Raw genomic sequence first — 10,000 nt, 5'->3', positions numbered from 1 at the left:
CCGCACTCTTAACACCTGTTGGGGAGTCATCAGTCACTACGACCTTCTATACGTGGACATCGAAGAAATCAAGAGAGAAATGTTCTCTCAGGGAATGACTGATTGTCGTCGACTCACCACGAGGCGCAACGGAGAAAACGTGAACAGCACCTCCGTGATCTTGACGTTTGCGCGTGATAGACTACCCGACAAGGTGTTTGTGGGCTATGAATCGGTACCAGTGAGGCCATTCATCCCGAATCCCGTGCGTTGTTTCAAATGCCAACGGTTCGGCCATGTCGCGTCGCACTGCGAGGGAAAGGCCACCTGCCCGCGCTGTGGCAAAGACGCGCACGAGGATAAAGAGTGCTCTTCGGAACCTCTTTGTGTCAATTGCGAGGGTACACACCCAGTGTACTCTCGTGATTGCCCGAAGATGAAAGAAGAGAGGAAAGTCATGGAGATAAAAACACTGGAAAAAATCCCATATGCGGAAGCGAGGAGAAAATACAGGGCGCTAATCGCTCCAACTTTCTCCCGGTCCTTTGCTTCAGTTGCAACCACGCCATGTGTAAAGTGTACCATCGCCACGCAGACGGATATACCGAAAGAATCCCCAATGGAAAACACGCAAGTGCCTAAACCCAAAAGGGTAAAGGACACAAAGAACAAGGTGGACAAGGAGCCACCTACTCCTGTGGGCCCTTCAAAGAAGAGCCCACTAAAAACCACCAAGGGGAACACGCCAAAAGGGCGTGAGAATACACCTTCCCCGCCGCCTCCTGTAAAGCCAAGGAAGCCGGAGGTAATTGAAGAGGACCAGAGTATCTCTGATACTGAGGTCTTCGCAAACGAGTGGAAGAGGAAACATCGCTTCAAGCGATAACCTCAATAGAGTTGGTCATCTCCCTTTTTAGTCAACTTATTTATTTATATATTTATTTATTTATTTTAATTTAACACTTTAAATGTGTTCCATTCTGCAGTGGAACTGCAATGGCTTTTATCGGCACAAGGAGGAGCTGGCCATTTTAATCCAAGATTTTAAACCCTCTTGTATTTGTCTCCAAGAGACCCATTTTAAGGCTGAAGATAAGGGTATTCTGAAGGGGTTCACTGTTTTTAGAACGGATGACCTAAGTGGCCAACGAGCCCAAGGGGGAGTAGCAGTTGCGGCCCGTGAGGCCCTTTACACCTCGCGAGTCCAACTGAACTCTCCATTCCAGGCCGTCGCTGTCACGGTGCATACCCCTTAGAGGATGACGTTATGCAACGTGTATCTGCCAGAGGGTGCACCGGTGACCCGCCTGAACCTTGAAGCCCTTGTCCACCAGCTTCCTCAGCCGTTCATTTTGATGGGAGATTTTAATGCCCATGATCCTCTCTGGGGAGGTCCAGAAACCCAAAGCAATAGGAGAGGTCGAATTTTATCCAACTTTATTGAGGATTTTAACCTGTTTTTATAAAATAGCGGCGAAAAAACCCGCTTTAACAGCTTCAATGGGGAATTCTCAGCAATAGATCTTTGCCTATGCTCGAGAAGTCTAGCCCCAAAACTGAAAATGTCCACCCACAACGATCTCTGTGGAAGTGACCATTTTCCTCTTCTACTCGTTAAAGAAGACTCTTCGCCCACCATTTCAAAACCTCCGGAAAAGTGGCGTATTAACCGTGCGGACTGGCCACTTTTCAAGCGTACGTTTACATATAAACACGACGCAAGTTTCGACGCGTTGCACAACGTCGATAAACTAAGTTCAACGCTGTTGGCGGCAGCTACCAAAAGTATCCCTCGTACGTCCGGGAATATTAATCGAGCTCCTGTCCCTTGGTGGAACGGGGCATTTAGAACAAGCCCAGTCCCAAGCTTACTTGCAGACGCAGGGGAGCCTCCGTTGGAAACCCGCAGGATGATTTTAATGGGCAACAATGCCTGTAAAATTTTGTCAGAGACAATCCACCCTTGTTTTAACATAGTTTTTAACCAACGGTTTTTAGACTTATTTAACAGGCGAAGGGCAACTAGGCCCTTTGCCGTTCGTTTTAATGATTTTATTAATGAGGTAAATTTTACATTTCCTCAAATATGCCCCGTCTCCTATGCTAAGTATCCGCCTTGGTTAACACCAATGCCGGATATTAAACTCATTGCCTGTGCACGCCGCAAAGCCAAAACGACCGTTTCCGAATACCAGCAGCTCTTTAGTGCCGTCCTCAGCTCACTTTCTGACTTCGTCCCAGTCTACACCGACGGGTCAAAGTCAGAATCTGCATGTGCCTATGCGGTCGTGTCCCACTACCATGGAGTCGTGAGGAAAAAACTGCACACTTCTTGCAGCATTTTCACAGCCGAGCTGTCAGCCATAAGGACGGCCCTAGGAGAAATAAAAGAAAGTAATGGCTCTTTCCTCATCTGCACCGACTCGTTGAGCGCCCTAAAATCTTTATCGGTCTTTGCACCTGTGCACCCGATAGTCCAGGAGATCCATTATACCCTTTTGTCCCTTCAGAGAAAGGGGAACAGGGTCTCCTTTATATGGACTCCTGGTCACGTCGGCATAAGAGGCAACGAAAAAGCTGACCAGGCAGCGAAGGATGCCCTTCGACAACCCGAGACCGACTCCACCTTGGTTCCAATGGAGGACGTAAAGGCCGCCTTGCGGAACTCGGTCCTGCATCAGTGGAAGGAGACTTGGCAGTCTCTGCAAAATAATAAACTCAGGGCAATAAAACCGGTCGTTTCACCATGGTCCTCTTCCATCCGGAGCATTCGGAGGGAAGAGGTCATGATTACGCGCCTGAGAATAGGACACTCTGCCCTCACTCATTCGTACCTCTTTGCGGAGGTAAAAGAACAGCCCCGCTGCAATGAGTGTTTCCAACCCCTGACGATAAAACATATCCTGACGGAATGTTTAACATACCAAAGGGCCAGAGACATGTTGAAGATAAGGGGAGACTTAAAAAATATTTTAGGGGATGACTCTGGGTCTATAAACCGAGTCCTAAGTTTTTTAAGGTATACTGGTTTAATGGGGCAGCTTTAGCTTTGGAGCTCATAATTTTAATGCTTTTGATTTTAGCATTTTCCTTTTTTTTTTGTTTATTTTATTTATTTATATATTTATTCGTATTTATATGTTTACTTATTCCTAGTTTAAAAGGAACATAAGTTTTACGTTATTACAGTGGTGCAAAATGACCATAGCTGTCGACGCACCCTACAAACCCCTAAAACTACTACTACTACCAAGAGGTTCTCCTCGCCAACTGCTTCTTCGATCTTGGTTTTTAGTATTTTCTCGAACACTTTTTCCAGTACTGGGAGAAGCGTTATTGGTCTGAATGCCTTAGGGTGAGACGGGTCCTTTTCTCTCGATTTCAATATCGTGCATAGGGTTCCTATCTTCCATTCGTTAGGAAACTTCCTCAACCTGCAGCAGTCCTGCAGGATCGTTTTGTAGTAGCCGATGATGATTGGTTCTGCTGCCTGGATAATTTCAGCGTTCAGCTGATCCCAGCCTGGGGCTTTTTTCGCTTTGATTGAAAATATGGCAGAGCTTACATCGTTCTCATTGATTTTCAATTCTTCGCTGATCCTGTCAGCTTCAGCCTCCGCTCTGATTCTTGTTTGCTCTTCGGTTTCGTTTGACGTGCTATCGTTGGGCACCAAGGTGTCCAAAATGTTCTTAATTGTTTTGTCAAATAATTGGATTTCGCCTTGTGCTCCCAGGCTTGATGAATAGGTCGGAGGGATCTTTAATTTTTCATTCGCCAGTTTATAGACAATTCCCCATGGGTTTTCGTTCAAATTACGCGCCGCAAACTTCTTCCAACTCTTGTATTTACTGGCCTGGATGGCCTCCTAATAATCTTCCTTTGCTAATGAGTACTTCTCCCAGTTTCTTTTCTTTTCATCATCATTAATGCTCTTTTGAGCTCTTCGTTTCAAGTTTCTGCATTTTAGTTTCCCTCGGTGGAGATTTTCGTTCCACCAGGGGACGTCCCGTTGCTTCCCTCGGATCAGTGGGATGGCTTCTCTTGCAGCTGCCTGCAGCGTCTTCGTGAGGGCCTTTACCCTTACATCCAGGTTTTCAGCTGTGGGTTGCCAGAGGATGCTCTCACATCTATCCCAGGACTTGTCCGCTAGTTTTGTCCAGAATTTTTCCCAATTTGCAGCACCTATGTTGAATCTTGGTCTTCTTTTGAATGTTTCTCGTTCACTCCCAACTTGGAACGTTATGAGTCTATGGTCACTGACCGATAGTTCCTCATGTACCTCCCACCGAAAAATATTCCTTAGCAGGGAAGGGCTGCAAATAGTTAGGTCAATGTTAGATTCGCCTAGAGGCGAATGGAATGTGTAAGGTTGGCCAACTTCGTTTAATATATAGCAATTTTCTTCGTTTAGAAGATCTTCCAGGGCCAGGCCCCTTTGGTTGGTGTGTTTACTGAACCATACTTCATTTTTTGAGTTTATTGCAACAATGACTCTCTTGTTTCTAAATTCTCTTAACAGTCCTTTTAGTTTTAGCAAGTATTCTGTTATTTCATCAGTCGGGGGAAGGTACCCCGAAATGATTATGATTGGTTGGCGGTTGACTCGGATCTCCGCAACAACAAAGTGTTTGGAAGAGCAATCCGCAAAATAAAGTAGGTCAAACGTTTTATTTAACAAAATTATTCCTGCGAGAAATTTCTCCCGCGCTTTGACTGGGCAGGTTCTGGTTGCAGCCCCGAATCCGGGGATTTTCCAACTCCCTTCATTGGAGCTGAAGTATAAAAATGGTTCTTGGATTAACAAAATGTCGATTCCCATATCTGCTGCGACTTTTCTGATTTCATTGGTATTTAATCTCGCCTTTTGAAGGTTGATTTGCCCAAATTTAATAATTTGGGCCTTACTCTCCATAATCAATATTCTCAATCAGCCTGTCAATCTGCCGTTTATTACAGGGGCACTTCTTGTCAGCAGCGGTGTGGTTATTCTCCTCAATTTTTGCCCGTTTGCAGTTAATGCAACAGGGCGGTTGCTCCTTGGTTTCACATTTTCGTGAATCGTGGTTTCCGGAACAATATTCGCAGAATTCACATTCTTCTTTACAATTTCTGCTCGTGTGCCCGTGTCTTTCACACTTGAAGCATCTAGTGATTGATATAAAATCCTTCACTTTGAAAGAGGAGAATCCGACGTACACTCGCTTAGTGTTTAAAATCTTTTTCCGACTAACTGGGTCGACTTCCACGACCCAGTTCGAGACATTATCGTTCCTTTTCCTAAAACTGAACAGTGGTTTGACGTGATGTCCATCTGGTAAGTCATTTTGCGCTTCAATGCTCTCTTTCAGGTCCTTTTCTGACAAATTGGCCTTTACTGAGTATACCGCCAGTCTTGGCAGCGTTTTCGTTGAGGATTTCGGATTTCGTAGATAGGGACAGTGGGAATCACGTTAATCCATTCATGCGCGTCACTAATTGGATGACGAGGTATTTGGCTATCAGTTTAGCTCCGCAAAAGAATGGGTGCGTGCACCCCGAGCTCATTTTCAGGAGATGTTCCCCCTGAGCGGGCTTCATCATTTAGCCTGTGCCTGATATGTCAACCAATCCCCACCCTCGCATCGCGCGATTTGCAAGTCGCGGTCATTCGCGACCAACCCCAAAAGCAAATCCATGAGCCTAGTAACACGCGTGTCGTCAGCCTGGCCACGGTTCTCTGCGAAAGGCCCAGAGCACTGAGTTCGATCGCAGATCGCCCTGACCAGACTCCCCTCCACGACACCGTGCAAGACGTAACGCTCACATCAGACCGGGCCACACTCCACCGGTCCGATATGCGGGAAAGTAAGGTCTCATTTTTCCCATAATACTCCACCTTTGTCCGATGTGACTCGTCCAAAGGTAGGTTGTTCGAGACGCATTGCACGTCGATTACAGTATCTTTTCCGTTCTTGGAACAAATTAAGTCCGGTTTACGGGGGCCCGCGTTCGAAGGGTAAATCCGTTCTCTTTCCACCGTGTACCCCTTCCCAGTAAGGTTTTGCGCAAGAAAGCCGCATGCATCATCATGCCTTCGGATGCGTAGGCTATGTGTCCGGAAGCAACTCTGGATCATGTGGCCCGCTGATTCTCGGATGTTACAACCAGCGCGACATCTAGTGTCTAGACCACCCTCACGCCGTCCCCTCGTGGTCCGCATCCGGGTCAGCAATGCGTTGATGCGCACTTGGTGGAAGTGGCAGTAGTCCCGCCCGGGGATACCTCCCGGGCGTGCCACCCATTTGGTGGAGAGATCCGTACGCTTACACTCGCGCAGGTCCCCACCGTCTGCGGAACTATGCAGAATTCCACCAAAAAACTTTCTCGCCGCCTCCTTCGAGTGAGCTGAAACCCCAAGGCGGTCTAGGGTTTTAGTGGCCTAGGATATCTGGCGCTGGATCGCGGGCGACCCATATGCCACCTGGGCAACTCGACTCGAACTGTTCTGGAGACGACCAAGGCGCTCCACCTTCCAGGTGGGTACCACGGCTTCCAGGTTAGGAATACCCAAACCCCCGTCCCGTATGGAAGCGTGGAAGTAGCCCAAAGTCACGTCATGAGGCAGGTGCAACCATCGGAGAGCCGCAGCTCTGAGCTGCCGATCCATTGAGGCCAGCTGGGTCCGGGTGACTTTACCCAGCACGAGACTGTGGAACAGCCTCGGCAGGATAAAGCCCCTGAGCACCTGAAGCCGCTGTTGTGGCTTAAGGGGAGCCTTACTCACTCGCTCAATGCCTTGAGACAGTGCTGACCTCACGTCCTTGCATCCTGCCTAGTCTAACCTAATACCCAGGTACGTCCACCCTCCTATGGCATATAGTGTGCCCACTGGTTCTCCAGAGAGCGGGCTGAAGGGTTCGTCGGAGACGACCTTCAGCCTTTTCCCCTTCCGTCCGGTACCTGGGAGAAGGTTCTGCTCTTCGATGGGGATAGAGCTAGACCTTGTACCTGTGCCTTCGCGAAACTGGCCATGGCCCGTCGCATTCCCGCTCTGGTCTCCGAAACGAGGATTATATCATCCGCGAAGGCGATTGCATTAACGCGTTCGCCTCCGAGAAGATACCCCACCTCGTTCGGTACAGCTCGGAGTGTTCGGTCCATGACACAGTTAAACAAGAAGGGACTTAAAGGATCCCCCTGTCAGACCCCCCTCCGTACAGTAACATCCCGTCGCTCTCCGTTCCAGCTAAGCCTGGTTTTAATGGCGGAGTACAACCGAAGCAGGTACCCTGTAGGTATGCCTGCTTGCGGAGCTACCTCTTTGGCGGCGGCAACCACAGCTGGATGTTGAACCGTGTCAAATGCTTTGGCCATGTCTAATATGGCCAAATGCAATTGCCGCCGCCTGACTCTCGCATCCTTCAAGAGACTCGCAAGGATGGCCGTATTTTCGGCCACTCCATCCTGGGGCCCGAAGGCCCTCTGCCTCTCGTCTCCTAGGCCGGTGTTCATTAGCCGGCGGGCCAAGATCTTATTTTGGTGCCGCAGGATTACCGACGCAATGGATATTGGTCGGTAATCGCCCGGATGTTCTGGGTTTCGCACCTTTGGGATGAAAACTGTCCGACTGAGGGCCAGATCGTTAGGAATCCTTCGTTGGTACAAGACGACGTTCACAAGGGCCTCGCGTAAGAGTGGTGCGACCGCTTTCCATTGCCGCACTGTGACGCCATCGGGTCCCGGAGCAGTCCTTGTTTTTAGTTCGTTCTCGGTCACTTCCGGAGAGGTGACCGGACGTGTCTGATTAAGCAAGGGGGGAGGCTCCCCTGCCGCCGGCGGTTCTTCACCGACTCGGGAGATTGCGCCTGTCCCCGGGTTCTCCATTAGGTCTGCCCAGAATCCGAACATCTCTCGAGCACCGAGAGCGTCAGACTTCGTGGGTTTCCCACTCAGGATTTCCCGGTCGGCTTTTCCTTGGTTCTTCTTAAACAAGGACTGGACCCGTGCGTACTCATTACGCCTGCTGACCTTCCGGTTCCATACGGGGGCGGATCTCGTGGTGGTAAATCGTTGGGAAGTTCCTCTATCAGTCCGGGGAAAGACATCGGACACCCAATTAGAAATCAGGTTTGAGACATCCTCCCCGTCGAGAGCCTTCTGGCAGATGTTCGCCATAACTGCACGTTGGTGCTTACTGTCCTTGGAGAGCTTAAGAATGAAATTCCTAAGCCACTCCTCCAGCTGGCAGGTACCCGTGGCTGACTTGGGTAACAGCTCTTCGAATGTATTCAGCGGAGGGGGAGTTTGAGGGCGTATTTCCGGCTGCACGTTCATCAACTCGTGTAGCAACCCCTGGTATCGTGGGGTTCTCCTTTTAGATTTGATTCTGTCAAGGGTCCATTCAAGGAACGCCCCTTGCAGATATTTGACTCTCTTAAGGTCCAAGCCGAAGGGGAGTAATCCTTCGACGCGACAAACCAAGTGCGTAATACCCTGGCACCTCCTCGTGGTGAGAGTCGGGCAACGTCTAACCCCCCCGGACTGTGAAGCGAGGCGGGGGGACTGCGGCAAAGTCCAGGGGCGCCATACGCCCTCAGGGGGTTGCCAGCCCCCAAGGGTTATTTTGCTGGGCATGAATAAAAGAAAAGTGAAAGCTGACGTCCCTCGTCCAGTCTCGGATGTCGGACAAACGCACTCTCGCGAGATGCGGGGGGACCCAGCAATGACACTGCCTGATGAGTCAACCATTGAACCGCCTGACGACAAACTCAAAGAGTTTGTCTGTGAGCTTTGTAGCCGCTCGTTCAGTACCAAGACCGGCCTTGGTGTCCACTTCCACAGAGCACATCCTAAAGCTGCGGATGATAAGATCTCAGTCGTTAGAAAGAAACCTCGGTGGGAGGAGGAGGAGTTACGAATGCTCGCAGTAGCCGAACTGAGGGGTATTAATAAAGGCGTTCGTTTCATTAAGAGAGTCATAGTTACTCCCGCCGTTTACCCGCGCTTGCTTGAATTTCTTCACTTTGACATTCAGAGCACTGGGCAGAAATCACATTGCGTCAACACCCGCTGGGGCCATCGCAATGCTTTGTTTTAATTAGACAGTCGGATTCCCCCGGTCCGTGCCAGTTCTGAGCCAGTCGTTGAATGGCGGCCGAAGAGTGGCGCGCGGGCGGTGGCCCCAAATGGCACGAACGACGTACCACGGGGTCGCCACGCGCGTCCTCGCAGCAAGGAAGGTCCGCGGGAGGCCAAGGCACGGGACCGAACTCGGATCCACGGCGCGCGAACGCACCGATTCTCCTCGCCCAGGCCCGGCACGTCAGCTATCAACCCGCTTCCCGACCAAGCCCGACACGCCCCGACCCTCAGAGCCAATCCTTATCCCGAAGTTACGGATCCGATTTGCCGACTTCCCTTACCTACATTATTCTATCGACTAGAGGCTCTTCACCTTGGAGACCTGCTGCGGATATGGGTACGAGCCGGCGCGACACCTCCACGTGACCCTCTCCCGGATTTTCAAGGTCCGTCGGGAAATCACGGGCACCGCCGCAACTGCGGTGCTCTTCGCGTTCCAAACCCTATCTCCCTGCGAGAGGATTCCAGGGAACTCGAACGCTCATGCAGAAAAGAAAACTCTTTCCGTGGCTCCCGACGACGTCTCCGGGCTCTTTTAGGTTACCCTGACGAAACCCTTGTGAGGGCCCGACAAACAACGGTTCCGCTGCCGGGTTCCGGAATAGGAACCGGATTCCCTTTCGCCCGACCGATGGATCATTTTGCTTATGAAAATTTTTTCTATCGCCGTTAGCTTCGGATTTCTCCTAGGGCTTAGGATCGACTGACTCGTGTGCAACGGCTGTTCACACGAAACCCTTCTCCACATCAGTCCTCCAGGGCCTCGCTGGAGTATTTGCTACTACCACCAAGATCTGCACCGACGGCGGCTCCAGGCAGGCTCGAGCCCAGACCCTTCTGCGCACGCCGCCGCGACCCTCCTACTCGTCGCCGCGTCAAGCGGCACTCGACTCGGAGCCGA

This window comes from Hetaerina americana, unplaced genomic scaffold (assembly GCF_022747635.1).
Source record: "Hetaerina americana unplaced genomic scaffold, ioHetAmer1.1.p SCAF_149, whole genome shotgun sequence".
Taxonomy (NCBI): domain Eukaryota; kingdom Metazoa; phylum Arthropoda; class Insecta; order Odonata; family Calopterygidae; genus Hetaerina; species Hetaerina americana.
This window is presented reverse-complemented; position numbering follows the sequence as displayed.